The sequence below is a fragment of the Triticum aestivum genome, chromosome 1D, assembly GCF_018294505.1.
Source record: "Triticum aestivum cultivar Chinese Spring chromosome 1D, IWGSC CS RefSeq v2.1, whole genome shotgun sequence".
In the NCBI taxonomy this organism is placed as follows: Eukaryota; Viridiplantae; Streptophyta; class Magnoliopsida; order Poales; family Poaceae; genus Triticum; species Triticum aestivum.
This window is the reverse complement of record NC_057796.1, coordinates 120,983,622-121,001,259: the sequence shown is the minus strand read 5'-3', so window position 1 is coordinate 121,001,259 and position 17,638 is coordinate 120,983,622.

Below are 17,638 nucleotides of genomic sequence, written 5' to 3'. Positions count from 1 at the left end.
CGACCTTGACCCAGGTCAAGAGGAAGCGTTGGTGAAGTTCTTGCGCGCAAACAAGGAGATATTCGCATGGGAACCCAAGCAGCTGGTGGGGGTTCCGAGAGAGGTGATTCAGCATCACTTAAGGGTGTGCCTCAATGTACACCCTGTGAAGCAGCGAGCGAGACGGCAGTCCATGGAAAAGCAGGCCTTCATCGTCTAAGAAACCCGCAAGTTAGAGGCGGCGGGTGCCATTCGCGAGGTTCGGTACCCCGAATGGCTGGCAAACCCCGTCGTTGTGCCGAAGAAAGGCGGGAAGGAGCGAATGTGCGTCGACTTCACCAACCTCAACAAAGCCTGCCCCCAAGGTCCGTTCCCGCTTCCCCGCATTGACCAAATCGTCGACTCCATCGCCGAGTGCGACCTGCTGTGCTTCCTGGATGCGTTCTCAGGGTATGACCAGATCAAGATGGCGGTAGAAGATGTAGAGAAGACATCCTTTCTGACCCCGTGTGGGGTGTACTGCTACACGTGCATGCCTTTCAGACTGCGTACCGCGGGCGCAACCTTTCAGCGGTTGATGCACATCGCCTTAGGGCAGCAGCTCGGGAGAAACGCGGAGGCCTACGTCAACGACATTGTGGTGAAGTCTCGAGAGGCGAGAACCTTGATCCAAGATCTGGAGGAGACTTTCGCGAGCCTGCGCTAGGTGAACTTGCGACTTAACCCGGAGAAGTGCGTGTTTGGTGTCCCTACCGGCAAGCTGCTGGGTTTCGTCATGTCCCACAGAGGGATTGAGGCGAACCCAGAAAAGATCAAGGCCATTGAAGACATGAGCCCACTGCAGACCCTCAAGGAAATGCAGAAGCTGGCTGGTCGGGTGACTGCATTGGGGCGCTTCATCTCCAAGCTGGGGGAGCGCGCCCTACCCTTCTTCAAGCTGATGAAGAAGAAGGGCCCGTTCAAGTGGACCCCGGAGGCCGACCGCGCTTTTCATGACATCAAGAGATACCTGACCAGCCCTCCGGTGATGGTGGCGCCACGGCCCCTCGAGCCCCTAGTGCTTTACCTTGCCGCCACCCCGTACTCTACCAGCGCGGCTCTGGTGGCGGTTCGGGAAGAGCGCCAAGCCAAAGGCGCGTCGCGCCATGCTACACCGCCAGCCGAGACGACGCAAGATCATGAAGGCGCCGCAAGAGCCGTAGCAGCATCCACAGAGGACCAAGCTCGGCAGGATGCCGCCGCCGAGATCCCAACAAGCGATCAAGCGTCGGGAGCTCCACTACCTCAGGAGACGCCCCAACTTCGCAAGACACGAGCCTCACCAACGTGCCAGCTCTCGTCGAGCACCCGGTGTATTTCGTCAGCACGGTGTTGCGGGACGCAAGGGCACGATATCCCATGCCTCAGAAGCTCTTACTCGCGCTCTTGGTGGCCTCGCGTAAATTGCGGCACTACTTCCAGGGCCACCCCATCAAGGTCGTCTCAGCCTACCCATTGGAGAGAGTGCTCAGGAGCCCCAACTCTGCTGGAAGGGTCGCTGAGTGGAACATCGAGTTGCAGGCGTTCCAGTTGGAGTTCAGCACTACCAGGGTCATCAAGGGAGCCGCACTCGCTGATTTTGTGGCAGAATGGACGGATGCCCCGACGCTTTAAGTAGGCGAGGACCAGTCCACCTCGCCGGGAAGTGAGGCGCCTGATGGATGGGTCATGTATTTCGATGACGCCTTCGCGCACCAGGGCGCGGGGGCTGGAGTAGTACTTATCTCGCCCACTCAAGACAAGCTCTACTACACCGTGCAGCTCTGCTTTCAGCGGGGCGAGAAGGTTTCCAACAACATCCCAGAATACGAAGGCCTCATAGCTAGCCTGAAAGCTGCGACAGCTCTGGGGGTGAAGCGCCTCACTGTTAGGGGTGACTCGCAGCTCCTCGTCAACTTCTCCAACAAGGTATACGAGCCGAAGGATGAGCACATGGAGGCATACCTCACGGAGGTTCGCAAGATGGAGAAGCAGTTCCTGGGCCTGGAGTTGCAGCACGTGCCCAACGGCACCAACAAGGAAGCTGACGACATCGCCAGGAGGGCATCCGAGCGGCAGCCCCAAGAGCCTGGCATCTTCGAGGAGCAGCTCTTCAAGCCATTGGCGACACCACCACTTTCAAGGACAGCCCAGCCTCGGGAGGAACTCCCGCAGCCGCCTACCATAGGAGCCCCAGCCTGTGGCCCGACTTTGGGGGCGCGCCTACTCTTGGCGCTCGAGCCCCAGGAGGGATGCTGGACCAAGGAATTCAAGGAATACCTGATGCAAGGGGCGTTGCCGGAGAAGGAGGAGGACGCGGAGCGCGTGGCCCGGCAAGCTATGGCATACTGCATTCGGGACGGTGAGTTGTACACGAAGCGACCAAATGACGTTTCACTGCGTTGCATCTCCAGTGATCAGGGGAAGGAGTTGCTATCTGACATACATGCTGGGGATTGCGGGCACCACTCGTCATCACGGACCCTCGTTGGCAAGGCATTCCGCAGCGGATTCTACTGGCCCACAACGCTCAACGACGCAACCGAGCTGGTGAAGTCCTATGAAGCCTGCCAGTTCCACGCCAAGCAGATCCATCGGCCGGCTCAGGGCCTCCAGACCATCCCACTCACATGGCCGTTCACGGTCTGGGGGCTGGATATCTTGGGCCCGTTCCCTCGAGCGCCTGGGGCTACCGCTACCTCTATGTCGCCATTGAAATGTTCACCAAGTGGGCGGAGGTGGAAGCCGTCTCACAATATTGAAGTATTGATGAGAATCCCATGATAAGGGGACACGATCTCTGCTTCAACAAGACGTGCCAAGAAAACTGCCTCGCAATATGTGCAGTAGCTGGTTGAGAAAACGGTTCGAATAATGACCGGGTCGTGGCGTGATGTCACGCTATGAAATTTGTCAGCAGATTAGATTTGTGGGATATTGTACTCTCTACGGTGGTATGTGGAATTTGTTTTGCAGAGCCGGACACGATCCTTGTGTTCAAAAATCTCCTATGGGGTATTCGGGGGAGGAACCCGCCTTGCAATGCCGAAGACAATCTGCGCGCCAGACTCATCGTCATTGAAGCCTGGTTCAGGGGCTACTGAGGGAGTCCTGGATTAGGGGGTCCTCGGACAACCGGACTATGTACCTTGGCCGGACTGTTGGACTATGAAGATACAACATTGAAGACTTCGTCCCGTGTCCGGGTGGGACTCTCCATTGCGTGGAAGGCAAGCTTGGCAATTCGGATATGTAGATCTCCTCCCTTGTAACCAACTCTATGTAACCCTAGCCCCCTCCTGTGTCTATATAAACCGGAGGGTTTAGTCCGTAGGACAACAACAATCATAATCATAGGCTAGCTTCTAGGGTTTAGCCTCTACGATCTCGTGGTAGATCAACTCTTGTAATACTCATATCATCAAGATCAATCAAGCAGGAAGTAGGGTATTACCTCCATCGAGAGGGCCCGAACCTGGGTAAACATTGTGTCCCCCGCCTCCTGTTACCATCCGCCTTAGATGCACAGTTCGGGACCCCCTACCCGAGATCCGCCGGTTTTGACACCGACATTGGTGCTTTCATTGAGAGTTCCATTGTGCCGTCACGATAAAGGCTTGATGGCTCCTTCGGTCATCGGCAACGATGCGATCCAGGGTGAGGTTTTTCTCCCCGGATAGATCTTCGTATTCGGCGGCTTCGTACAGCGGGCCAAATCACTGGGCCATCTGGAGCAGATCGATAGCTACGCCCCTGGCCGTCAGGTCAGGTTTGGAAGCTTGAACTATACTGCCGACATCCGTGGAGACTTGATCTTCGATGGATTCGAGCCCATGTCAGGTGCGCTGCGCGGTCACGACGAGCATGACTTAGCCCTGCCGTCGGATGGTGTTCGGGAGATCACACCAGCGGCTACTCCGACCCTCAATCCGGAGCAGATCGTGCCATCCGAGGACGGGTGGATGGACCCCGCCACGGAGGCCGCACACTCAGTGGCGATAGATCCGAATACTGACTTCACCTCCTGCGAGACCTGTGTCATCGAACCTTTGGATTCGTCCCCGGCCACAGGCTCCGAACCGCTTGCGTCCGTGCCTATCGAATCTGATTGGGCACCGATCATGGAGTTTACCTCCGCGAATATTTTCCAGCACTCGCCCTTGGGCGACGTGCTAGATTTATTAAGGTCTCTCTCCTTGTCAGGAGACCCTCGGCCGAACTATGTCCGGCTCGAGTGGGAAGCGGACGACGAAGAAATTAGTTCCCCACCCACCACCCACTTAATAGCCACTGTCGACGATTTAACCGACATGCTTGATTTCAACTCCAAAGACATCGACGGTATGGACGATGATTCAGGAGAGGAACAGGAAGCACCGCCCACAGGGCACTGGACAGCCACTTCATCACACGATATATACATGGTGGATACACCCAAAGAAAACAATGACGAGGAACGGAAGGATGCAGCGAAGGATAATCCCCTCGAGAAGCAACCAAAGCGACGACGTAGGCGCCGCTCCAAATCCCGCCTCAGCAAAAACAGCGATAACAGCGCAAGAAAGAATAATACCCCGGTTGACTCCAAAGGAAACGACGACCACATGGACCCAGCGATGGAGCAGGATGAGCCAGTGGATGACGAACATAGTACGGAGCCACTGTCTGATCACAGCGATGCCGAGGGTAAAGCTCATCAACCTGGCTCCAGAGAGGAGAACAGTCCAGACGACGATGCACACATCATCCCGGAAAGGCACTTGGAACAAGAGAACCTCCATAGAAGGCTTATTGCCACCGCGAGGAGCCTGAAGAAGCAGAAGCAAAGGCTTAAGGCCGCGCAGAATACGCTCAACAGCAGATGGAACAAAGTGCTTGACACTGAAGAAAAGTACGGTGGCAGTCGCCACACAAAGAGTTACCCAAAGCGCAAGCTGCTGCCTGAATTCGATGACGAGGCTTTAGAGCCCATACAACCGAAAAATAAAACGGCCGATCAGCCGGATCGACCACCCTGTGGCCGCGACAGGGCGGCTAACGATGTCACACATAAGTCAGCACACAATTTACTGAGGACTTACACCAAAAAGCCGGTATGACCAGGTCCATCTACGGATCTAGGAAGCGCGCTCCGGCACAGAATCATGGCCGACCAAACGACTATACTGACCGAATAACAGCTCAGAATCAAAACCGAACACTACAACCATCAGAATGCCATGACACATCCAAATACAAGGGTGCCGCGCACCCCCTATGCTTCACCGATGAGGTGCTGGATCAGGAATTCCCAGAGGGATTCAAACCCGTGAACATAGAGGCATACGACGGAACGACAGATCCTGGGGTCTGGATTGAGGACTTTATCCTGCACATCCACATGGCTCGCGGAGATGATCTCCACGCCATCAGATACCTACCCCTCAAGTTGAAAGGACCAGCTCAGCACTGGTTGAAAAGCCTCCCCGAAAACTCAATCGGAAGTTGGGAAGAGCTTGAGGACGCTTTTAGGGCTAATTTTCAAGGGACCTATGTCCGACCTCCGGATGCAGACGATTTAAGTCATATAATTCAACAGCCCGGAGAGTCAGCCCGAAAGCTTTGGAACAGATTTCTCACTAAGAAGAATCAAATCATCGACTGCCCGGATGCCGAAGCCTTAGCGGCTTTCAAACACAGTGTCCGGGACGAATGGCTCGCCAGACACCTCGGCCAGGAAAAACCGAGGACAATGGCAGCCCTAACAAGCCTCATGACCCGCTTTTGCGCGAGCGAAGATAGTTGGCTGGCCCATAGCGGCACCAGCGACCCAAGCACATCCGAAGTCAGGGACGACAATGGAAAACCGCGACGCAATAAAAGAAAGCATCGAAACAACGAAGACAGCCCAGACAACACGGCGGTAAACGCCGGATTCAGGGGCTCTCGACCCGGTCAACAGAAAAAGCCATTTAAAGGCAGCAGAGATGGACCGTCGAGCCTAAACAAGATTCTAGACAGATTATGTCAGATTCATGGCACCTCCGACAAACCCGCAAATCACACCAACAGAGAATGTTGGGTCTTCAAGCAGGACGGCAAGCTAAACGCCGAACACAAGGGGAGGGAGACACCAAGTGAAGACGAGGATGAGCCTCACCGGCCGAACACTGGGGGACAGAAAAAATTCCCACCAGAGGTCAAAACAGTGAACATGATTCACGTAACTCACATACCGAAGAGGAGGAGCAAACGCGTACTCCGAGACGTATGCACTGTGGAGCCCGTCACCCCCATGTTCAACCCTTGGTCGGCCTGCCCGATCACTTTTGATCGCAGGGATCACCCGACTAGTATCCGGCACAGAGGATCGGCTGCCTTGGTGCTAGACCCAATAATTGACGGATACCATCTCACCCGAGTCCTTATGGATGGCGACAGTAGTCTTAATCTGATATATCAGGACATCGTCCGCAAAATGGGGATAGACCCGGCAAGAATCAGCCAAAGCAATACTACCTTTAAAGGAGTAATACCAGGCCCAGAGGCCCGCTGCACGGGCTCTCTAGTACTAGAGGTTGTATTCGGTTCTCCCGACAACTTCCGAAGTGAAGAATTAACCTTCGACATCGCTCCATTCCGAAGCGGCTATCACACACTACTCGGAAGAACGGCCTTCGCTCATTTTAATGCAGTACCGCATTACGCTTATCTTAAGCTTAAAATGCCCGGTCCACACGGCATCATCATAGTCAGTGGAAACACAGAGCGTTCCTTACGCGCGGAGGAATATGTGGCGGCTCTAGCAGCCTAACACTGAACGGCCTCTCCAACCAGAATAAATGATCGGTCGTCAAGACCGCGGACACGACTAGACGAGTCCGGCGCACCACTAGTTGTAACAGCTCGGATAAACCTGAGATTGGGTTGATGGATATACCCCCATAGGTGGTGCTAGGGGCTTCCCGCATGTAAAAAGGACTATAGTTCGGCTTGACCCTATTTAGTTTGCATTTTAATGGTTCATTAAGAATAACCAATTTTTCGCACGAAGACTTTCACCTGGGGTTTTCTCTTTTACAGATGATCATCGTGCTACACCCTTCCAGGATACGGCACAATGGAGATACAGGCGCAGACGTGCAGCAGGGCCCCGCTCAAAGGTTTCTTTTTAGATTAAGACCCTGTGTAAACCTTTTTTACTGTCTCTTGTTGCTTCACACCCTCCGGATACTCAACACAACCGAGAGGGATGCTGGCGTTATTGGCATTTCATCACGTCAGACTAATGCACGTACCTGCAAATTCAGGGCTCATTACCGAGGGCGTTACTCAGCCCAGCATATGTTGTAAAGTCCGAATACCTTAGGGAGTGTTCGGCGTCGCGAGTTTGGCCTTATATGCATCAGCTCCGAATCATGTCTTTGGTCAATAGTTGGGTTTGCCCGGTTCCCGTGTTTTGCTACCTTACGTTCCGCTCTATCAGCTAAGGTGGCACCGGGAGAACTACTGCGATTGTGCCCTGGTTCATCTGGATGAGCACCTCAGTAGAGAAAGCCGAAAACTGACTGTCATGATAAAGCGCGAGACTGGTCAACCACTCGATGACTTAGCGGAATCTTCGCGATTCCTTCGCATTAACGAAGGGCCGGTTTCCCGGTCATGTATGTACGCGCACCGTATTCGGATGAGCGCGGAAATACCAGGGGCTATATAGTAGCCCCGCCGTCAAACTCCTGTGGCTAAGTGAAAGTGTTAAAGCTATATAGTCCGATTGCCTTGTTCGTCGCGCTATCACCTCCTTAATGGACCAAGACGTTGGATCAAGTGTGAATACGCGCTTTTCTAAACACCCCCGCATTATATGCGTGGGGGCTGAAGCCGACGACTGCAAACTTTCAGGTTATATACATACATAAACGGCCGCACAGGAGGCATCATAATACTTTTAGGCAAAAGTATAAACAAAGCCTTTATAATCCAAATAGCATTGTTTTTACAATTGGGATACATGTCACTCGAACATGATACTCTTCGAGCACTGAGCCTCTATTAAACGAGCGCCTTCTAAGACTTCTTCAAAATAGTGCTCGGCCGAGACCTGGCCTATGGCCATACCCCGGGTTGCAATAGCGGTGGCCTCCATCTCTGCCCAGTATGTCTTAACACGGGCAAGAGCCATCCGCGCACCCTCTATGCACGCCGACCTCTTTACAGCGTCAATATGCGGCACAACACCAAGGAATCGTTGCACTAAACCAAAATAACTATTCGTCCACAACAAAAAGGGCTTCCCAGCCGTGATATCCCCGGCTTGACGGAGCTCCTCCTTCGCCGCTCTGATTTTAGAGCGGGTCTCCTTGGCTGCTTCCATGGCTTTCTTCAGGTCAGCCGCTTTCGCTCGATTTTCCTTTTCAAGAAGCTCATATTGGTCGGCGGCATCTTTCAGCTCAACAGCCATCTTAGCTATTTTATCTTCGCTCTGGCGATGAGCAGCCTGTTCGGCTCTTAACTCTTCGGACGCCTTTAGGGCGGCCGCATCACTTCTCCTGGCTTGTTCCTTGGCCCGGGCAAGTTTCGCCCGATGGGTCTCCACGGCGGCAGCTCCATCTGCTGTCACAACATATTATAGATACTAGCATCATGCTCCTCTTAATATTTGTTGACCACCCGAAAATACATACCCTATGCCTTGTCAAGCCGCTTGTTCACAAGCGCGATGTCGGCATCTACCGCGTCAAGCTGCCGCCTCAGTTCGGCAACCTCAGCAGTCCGGCCAGCCACCAGACCCTCAGCCGCCTGCACATGAAAGCAGCACAATCATTACCTGGGACTATGATCCTCTGTTTGCCACCCTTGGACAGCAACCAGAGTCTCAGGGGCTACTATCTGTATAGGGCACACCTAGCGTGTGCGGTACTGTCAAAAAATATATATATTACTTTGCGTACCTCAAAACCTCTTAGCAGGTTCGTAAAAGCTTCATGCAACCCACTTTTGGCGGATGAAATCCTCTCAACCACCGTACCCATTAAAGTACGATGCACCTCTGAGATAGCCGCTTGCTCCAAAAGACCTATCAGTACGTCCGGTTGTGCACCGGACAGTCCCGGACTCTTTCTTTTGCTCCCCTTAGGAGCCGAATCCTCCGGACTTCGGGTGGCCGAAGGGTCACCTTCTGGCCTTGGCGGATCACGAGAAATCCTCCGTGCCGACACCTCAAGGTCGTCCGTCCCATGAGGCGGGGAGACAGGGGGAGGCGTTTTGCTCTCCATCATCTCCGGAAGAAGATCCCCCGAAGACAAACTCTGTCAAGAAGGGCTACGATCCGGACTGTAAGACACATGTCTCGGTTATTGTCCTCGGAGATACAGTAGGATATATTTACCAAAAGTACTCTTGTTCACTTACAGCTCGGTGGAGGGCTGACCCCCTTGCGGGCACTGTGCGGTAAGGATGCCCTCCGGGGCAGGGCCCCCTGCGAAGGTCTCTTCCCTCGTTTGGAAACCCTCGTTTCCAAGTCTTCAGAGTCGGTCCTTTTCCTTCCTTGGGGAGAGGGGATTCTAAATTCTTCTCCCCGATTATCCTCCTCCGCGGAGACACTAATTCCCCCGGTTTGGATGAGTAATGCGTGAGGCCCGCTTTTGGCTTCTTTATTCCTCCCTTCATCTTCCCCTGATGGCACTTGATAAGGTGCATGCTCAAGCATCATGGCTAGTACAGGATCCGGTGAGCCTTCGGGAAGGGGGCCGAACACCTGATCATCTTCGCCTTTCTTATCCAGTCCTGGCCAAGAGCGATTTTTTTCAGAACGATGTTATGACAAATAAAAAGATAGCATGTTCGGCTACAGAATTACTTACGTGGGTATCTGGACGATTGCAGTTGAGACCCGCATCCTCGGTGGTGTCCGGACACTTTATTCGTGATCCGAAGAACAATCCATACATCTCTTCGAGCGTCACGCCGAAGAATTGCTGAATAGTTCGCGGTCCTTCCGGGTTGAACTCCCACATACGGAGAGGTCGACGTTGGCATGGCAGGACCCGACGAACTAGCATAACTTGCATTACCTTGACAAGACTGACATCTCTCTTGAGGAGATCTCGGATGCGACTTTGAAACGTCGGCACGTCATTAACTGGCCCCCAGTCCAGCCCCTTGTTGACCCATGACGCCAGTTGTGGAGGGGGGACCGAACAGAAGGCGGGGGCAGCTACCCACTTAGTACTTCGGGGAGCTGTGATGTAAAACCACTCCCACTGCCATAAGTTGGACATCTCCGGGAAGGAACCCTTTGGCCATGGAGCATCGGCGCCTTTGCTTATTATGGCACCTCGGCATTCTGTGTGTCGCCCATCGATCATCTTCGGCTTCACATTGAAGGTCTTGAGCCATAAGCCGAAGTGTGCGGTGATGCGGAGGAAGGCCTCACACACGACGATAAACGACGAGATGTGAAGGATGGAATCTGGAGCTAGATCATGGAAATCGAGCCCGTAATACAACATAAGCCCTCTAACAAAGGGATCAAGACTAAAGACTAGCCCTCGGAGGAAGTGGGAAACAAATACAACACTCGCGTTGGGTTCGGGAGTGGGGATGACCTGCCCTTGAGCAGGCAGCCTATGCGAGATTTCGGCGGTCAGATACCTGGCTTCTCTTAGCTTCTTGATGTCCTCCTCTGTGGCAGGGGAGGCCATCCACCGGCCTTGAAGGTTGGATCCGGACATGATTGAAGGTCCGAAGCACTTAGCCTGAGCCTTGGGTGTTGGAACTCGAGGTGGGGGAAGGGAAGGATCGAGCCCGAGAAGAAAAGGACAGGCCTTGGCCCCTTTATACAGAGGGCGAATATCAAGCGTCCTCGGTGTGGCCGTTTGGAACTTGCCTAAAATCGAGGAGTCATACTAACAAGCGCGGTTGGGTTACCCACGCCCGTATTGATGAGAATCCCGTGATAAGGGGACACGATCTCTGCTTCGACAAGACGTGCCAAGAAAACCGCCTCGCAATATGTGCAGTAGCTGGTTGAGAAAAACGGTTCGAATAATGACCGGGACGTGGCGTGATGTCATGCTATGAAATTTGTCAGCAGATTAGATTTGTGGGATATTGTACTCTCTACGGTGGCATGTGGAATTTGTTTTGCAGAGCCGGACATGATCAGTTCAAAAATCTCCTATGGGGTATTCGAGGGAGGAACCCGCCTTGCAATGCCGAAGACAATCTGCGCGCCGGACTCATCGTCATTGAAGCCTGGTTCAGGGGCTACTAAGGGAGTCCTGGATTAGGGGGTCCTCGGACAGCCGGACTATGTACCTTGGCCGGACTGTTGGACTATGAAGATACAAGATTGAAGACTTCGTCCCGTGTCTGGGTGGGACTCTTCGTTGCGTGGAAGGCAAGCTTGGCGATTCAGATATGTAGATCTCCTCCCTTGTAACCGACTCTGTGTAACCCTAGCCCCCTCCGGTGTCTATATAAGCCGGAGGGTTTAGTCCGTAGGACAACAACAATCATAATCATAGGCTAGTTTCTAGGGTTTAGCCTCTACGATCTCGTGGTAGATCAACTCTTGTAATACTCATATCATCAAGATCAATCAAGCAGGAAGTAGGGTATTACCTCCATCGAGAGGGCCCGAACCTGGGTAAACATTGTGTCCCCCGCCTCCTGGTACCATCCGCCTTAGACGCACAGTTCAGGACCCCCTACCCGAGATCCGCCGGTTTTGACACCGACAGATACCACTGCCGCAACATCCGCTCCAGGACGCTCGAGGCGGGTGACCTTGTCCTAAGGCGGTTCCTCTCCAGGGAAGGGCTGCATAAGCTCTCACCCATTTGGGAGGGACCGCTCAAGGTCGTCCATGTCTCCAGGCCTGGCGCCGCGCGCCTGGAGACATAGGACGGGGTACCCATCCAGAAGGCCTGGAACATCCAGCACCTCCAGAAGTTCAACCCATGAAGAAAGGCCCAGTGCCTGTGAAGATCGCCGCCCGTGACACTCTCACATAATAACGAGTGGGGCTGTACACGCCCTAGAGTCTCAAGAGTGCCGCCCTCGGGCCTCAGGGGCTCCCTCCCACGTCCTAGTGGCAACACTTATCTGCGCGCTAGTGGGAAGACTTGAAGACTAGACTAGGTGCCGGACACGGCTTTTCATTTGCTTTCCGTAGTTGGCTCGTCTCCTTTTAATTGAAATTTGCTTCTGGTGTTCCTTGCTGATTTGGTTCCGTCGCCTTTTGCCGCTTTTTCCGAATCCAGTTTAACCTGTTCTCTCTCTCGCGTTCCTCGCGAGGGGCTAGGGAGGTGCCCTCACGGGCATTTTTCCTTTTCTCCGCCTTCCGTCAGTTTTTTCGCGAGGCACCCTTGTTCGAGCCCACAAGATGGCGCATCTCTCCTAATACGTGCCCCTCGGGTACCGCGATATGAAGCGCTGGGTCAAGGCTCGGGTGAATGATAAGCCTCCTAGCGAGCTTCCTAACGATTTTTTTGCAGTTCCTAAGCGCCCACTAAGTCAAGGAAGGCCTTGACAGGCACCTGGAAACAAGTGCCTCGTGAAGAGGAGGCTACCCCGAACGTGCCAAGCTAAGTTGTCTCTACACAAAACAACGGCACAACACAGAAACGATAAGCATAACATAGTGATTAAGGAATCATGGTTCAATACACGCCCCTCCGGGGCCCATGCTGGTTTCTTTTTTGATACAGGAAGGAAAGGAAGAACAAGATAAAAGCGGCGCCTGCCCCTGCAGTGGTTCACGGGGGCTGGCTCTTGGCGTAGTCCTGGGCTCAGCCAGACCCCTCCTCGCGCCTCACAGAGGCGCGGTGACGAGACGACCCGCTGCCACCTTCGAAGCGGGCGTGGCGGCTGGTCGTAGCAACCACTGCTGGAGCTGTCACCGGGGGAAGAGCCACCATACTTGGACGATACGTGGTCGGCACCAAAGGTGGGTTCGCCCTCATCCTCGTCTCGACCGTCGCCAAGGCCGAGCACCTCCTCGCCGTCGTTCACCTCGGAGCAGCACCCGGCGCGACGACCATCTTCCCCAAACACCCTCACATAGAGGGTCGCATCACCGTCATATTTGAAATGGAGGGTGCACCGCCTGCCCAGGCCACGCGCGCGGCGAACGTGTGCCAACCGCAGGCCAGAGCTATGTTGCCCGCGACGGAGACCTCGACTGCAACCCAAGAAGCCCTGCTGCAGCAACTGTCCGCCTGCAGCCAGAGCCCACCTGTACCGGAGGCTGGTAGCTCGTCGGCAAAGAAGCGCGGGAGCTGAAGCCAGTTGCCGGCTAGGTCCTCCGACCAAACGACGAACTCCGGCAGCACCTCCGCCGAGTGGAAGCACGGCCGGGGAGGCCGTGCAACCATGGCACGTCTTCCTTCATCGACAGGGCTGCCATGACTGGAACGACCCCTGCCATGCGCAGCGGCGCCACCGCGGGAACGAGGGGCGGCGGCGGGGGTCAGGGTGTGCTTGCGGGGACGGCCGCATCCACGCTTGGGCGCCGGGGAGCCAGGCCCCTCGCGTGGAGCGTTCCCCTTCTCCGCGGCAGAGAACCTCTTCGACGGCGCCATTGGTGTCGGCGATGGAGCAGAGGAGGAGAAGCAAGCGGAATGGGAAGAGATGGGCGACGGGGGCTCTGCCCCCTCCCCATTTATAGCAAGAGAAGGCCAACCAACGCCCCCCATGATCACAGGTAATGATGGTTTTCCCTTGCATGTCGCAGGGACTTGTCAAGTCGGGCAGTTGCCGAGGCAGCGTGGGGAAGCGGAGACGCCCACGTCCAATCAAACGCCATGCGTCGACCAGGGCCGCATGCTATTGGGGCCAGCAGCACTCCGCACTTGACCTTTGGCTTCTCCTCGAAGCCAAGCCTGAGCGCGCCTTGGGCCTGGGGGCTACTGTCGGCGTTCTGGGAAAGGGGGTCCCCAGACTTGCGTGCCTGCGGCCCACGGCATGGCTCTGCGAGCGGGCCCGTACGACCCATCTTCACCATCAAGCACTCAAGACCCTCGCGAGGGGCCAAGCCTCACGAGGCGGACGACACAAGACCTCCTCAGGAGCGGCCTAACCAGGCTGGCTTGCGAGGGGCGGAGAGTTCAAGGCAAGGCAAACCTCGCGAGGTTTCGATGACGTGAGCCATGACGATCGAGACCAGGCGGGCACCAGCGAGCCCAACGTACTTGTTTCCTCTTTGGTGCTAAGGAGGTAAGCGCAGGCGCGGAGTACCGAGGTGTCATGCAAAGGTTTCCATATCAGTGCAAAGAGACCAAGACCAGTAGGACAGCAGGCCGGAGGACACCATGGAGCCCAAGGCAGCGTCACCACCAGAGCCTTTTGCAGGCGAAGACTACTTTTGTCAGGATAAGCTGTACTAGCTGTCCCCTTTCAAATTGGCCGTTGTTGGCTCCCTTCCCGCTCAATATTTGGGGCGAGGACCAGGGCCTCTATAAATAGGACTAGGCACCACAGTAGGAGGCATCTAATCTTTAGCCGATCCTCACACCCACCAAGCACAAGAACACCTCGCCTCAGGAGGCTGTTCTTACCCTTGAACTGTTCTTCCTTAGCCCAAGAGGCAATCGACCACCACCACACTGGAGTATGGTATTACACCACAACGGTGGCCCGAACCAGTATAAATCTTGTGTCCCTTGTGTTGCGAGTTCGTAGAGTTGGCCCTTGAGATCTCAGCGAAGCTACGACGTGGATCGGTAGGGGGAGATCTTCATGCGCACCCCAGTGTTCAAACCTTGAGGGTTTTGCCGGAACCCGTGATCCGACAGGGCTGATAAGGGATTAATCGTCGAATCGGACATTTCACTGAATATATCTGTAACCCATTTATTAGTAGGTTAACTAGGGCCATATTGAATATATCTGAGGCTTAATAGCAACATGCATTGTATTGAATGACTAAATATGCAATCCCAGGCTACATAGCAACAAGGAAGAGTGTTACCTTAATGTTCTGATGATGTCTAGATATACATGTAATAAAATCTTATATAATGGGATGGAGGGAGTATTGTACTACATCATTTTGCAATTATTGTTTAGCTTCTAATATCAACTTGGTGCTTTTAGGAACACATCTCATTGCCAAAGATCCATACTTCGACCCTTTCTGCGTATGGGGCAAGGAGATATTCATGAACCAGCATCAAGTGAGGAAACTGATAAAGATTGTTATTAAAATGGGTCAAAAATATCAATCAAACTATTTGTTTACACTTTATGCAAGACAACAGTGAACTGCAGGATGGTAAGTAAGAACTCTGTAGCCTTCTTTTTACTGCCTGTAATGAGTTGTGTTAGATGACAATGTATGAATCTTTTCTCCTTTGCACTGGATCCTGAAGCAGTTTACTAATGATTACCTCTCAAACTACATGATTGGCGGCCGACCATCACAAGGGGTTGGACTAGAGTCGTGCGTGCCTTCTGCATCCAGGAGAGCACAATAGGGCCATTGCGGTTCACCTTGTTCAGCAACTGGAATGTCTGTCGCCTCTTTCTTTACCATCTGTAATAGTACAAGTATAGAACCCTAGTTCATCATTCTTTATTTGGTGCTTATGTAATTCTCAAACATATGTACGTGTGAATTGAATAATGCATTGGTTGTTTGAACCTGATGGACATGAATAAAGCTATAGCCTACTTTCAAGTTTAAATTAGGTATAATTTTAAATAGCAGCAATTAAATTAGGGCGAAATTACGGTGTGTAGGTCATTACAGCGCACACGGTTAGTAAAGCACAACATGTGCGATATACATCATAATCTGACACGGTTCACAGAGAGGAAACGTGTGTAACAATGCACACAGTTGCCATTTGCAAAGCGTGTGTGATGTCAGACACTATCACATACGGTGCGGGAAAACTAAATGTGTGTGATTGTCTACCTATAATCATGAACTGTTTGTGATGTGTCAGGCATCGTAAACGTAGAGTCAGTTTGGTATGTGCTTGGAAAACTCCCGTGCCTGGAATCTGCCTGGTTTTAGGTAAAACCACAAAACTCCGACTGCGATGGCAATGCGAGCACAAACGAGTAGCAAGGATGAAGCGTTTGGGATATTCGAGATATCACAAACAGTTATATAGGGACAACTATATGCACCAAGGCCCCTATCCCCGACGGTTTCTGGATCGTGTGGGAAGGATCCCCCTATCTCCCACACTCACTTGGTGACGGTTCCAATTGCCGTCGCGGAAAGGGGTTAAAAACCATTTGTATAGCACCGACGCGTACCAGTGAACTCACGCAAGACTGGGATCCGAGGGTGCACCAAACATCGCAACATAACTGGGTGACTACAAAGGTGCTCTACAGGTATATCCGAGGGTGTAAGTTGAGTCGGCATAGATCAAGACTGGGATTTGTCACTCCATATGACAGAGAGGTATCTTTGGGCCCTCTCGGTAATACAACATCACAATGAGCTTGCAAGCAATGTGACTAATGGGTTAGCCACGGGATCTTGTATTACAGAACGAGTAAAGAGACTTGTCTGTAAAAAGATTGAACTAGGTATGGTGATACCGATGATCGAATCTCGGGCAAGTAACATACCGATGGACAAAGGGAACTACATACGGGATTAGCTGAATCCTTGACATCGAGGTTCCAACGATAAAGATCTTTGTGGAATATGTAGGAACCAATATGGACAGGCAGGTCCCGCTATTGGTTATTGATCGTAGAGGTGTCTCGGTCATGTCTGCATAGTTCTCGAACCTACAGGGTCTACACACTTAACGTTTGGTGACGATATAAGTATAGTTGAGTTGTTATGGTGGTAACCGAAGATTGTTCGGAATCCTAGATGAGATCCAGACATGACAAGGAACTTCGGAATGGTCTGGAGGTGAAGATCGATATATAGGACGAAGGGTATCGCAGTCCGGAAGTGTTCCAGGGGCACCGGGTTATGGCCAGGATGACCGAAATGGGTTTCGGGGGGCCCCTGCAAGTGTGGGGGGGGGGCTCATGGGCCAAGAGGAGGGGGCACACTAGCCCACTAAGGGGTTGCGTGCCCCTCACCCCATCCGACGAGGCCAAGAGGGTTGGTGCGCCCCTAGGGCTGCCTCCCCCTTGCTTGGGGGGCAAGGTACCTAGGGGGCCACCCAATACCCATCTAGGGTTGCCCTTGTGGCCGCCGGCCCCTCCTAGGGAAACCCTAGGGCGCCTCCTCATCCCCCCTTCCCCCTATATATAGAGGGGTAGAGGGAGGGCAGCCGCACCCATATATGCAATGGCCCTGCCCTCCCTCTCCCTCGTAGCCCTCTTCCTCTCCGTAGTGCTTAGCGAAGCTCTGCTGAGATTTCACCACCACCGCCGCCACCATGCCGTCGTGCTGCCGGAGGACTCGAGCTACTACTTCACCATCGCTCGCTTGATTGAGGAGGTGAAGGCGTCATCAAGCCGTACGTGTGTTGAACGCAGAGGTGCCGTCCATTCGGCACTTGGATCGGGAGTTCGCGAGACAGATCGTGATTGGATCGCAAAGACGTTCGACTACATCAACGACGTTTCTTAACGCTTCCTCTTAGCGATCTACAAGGGTATGTAGATGCAATCTCTCCTCTCATAGATGTTCATCTCCTAGATTGATCTTGGTGAGCGTAGGAATTTTTTTTGT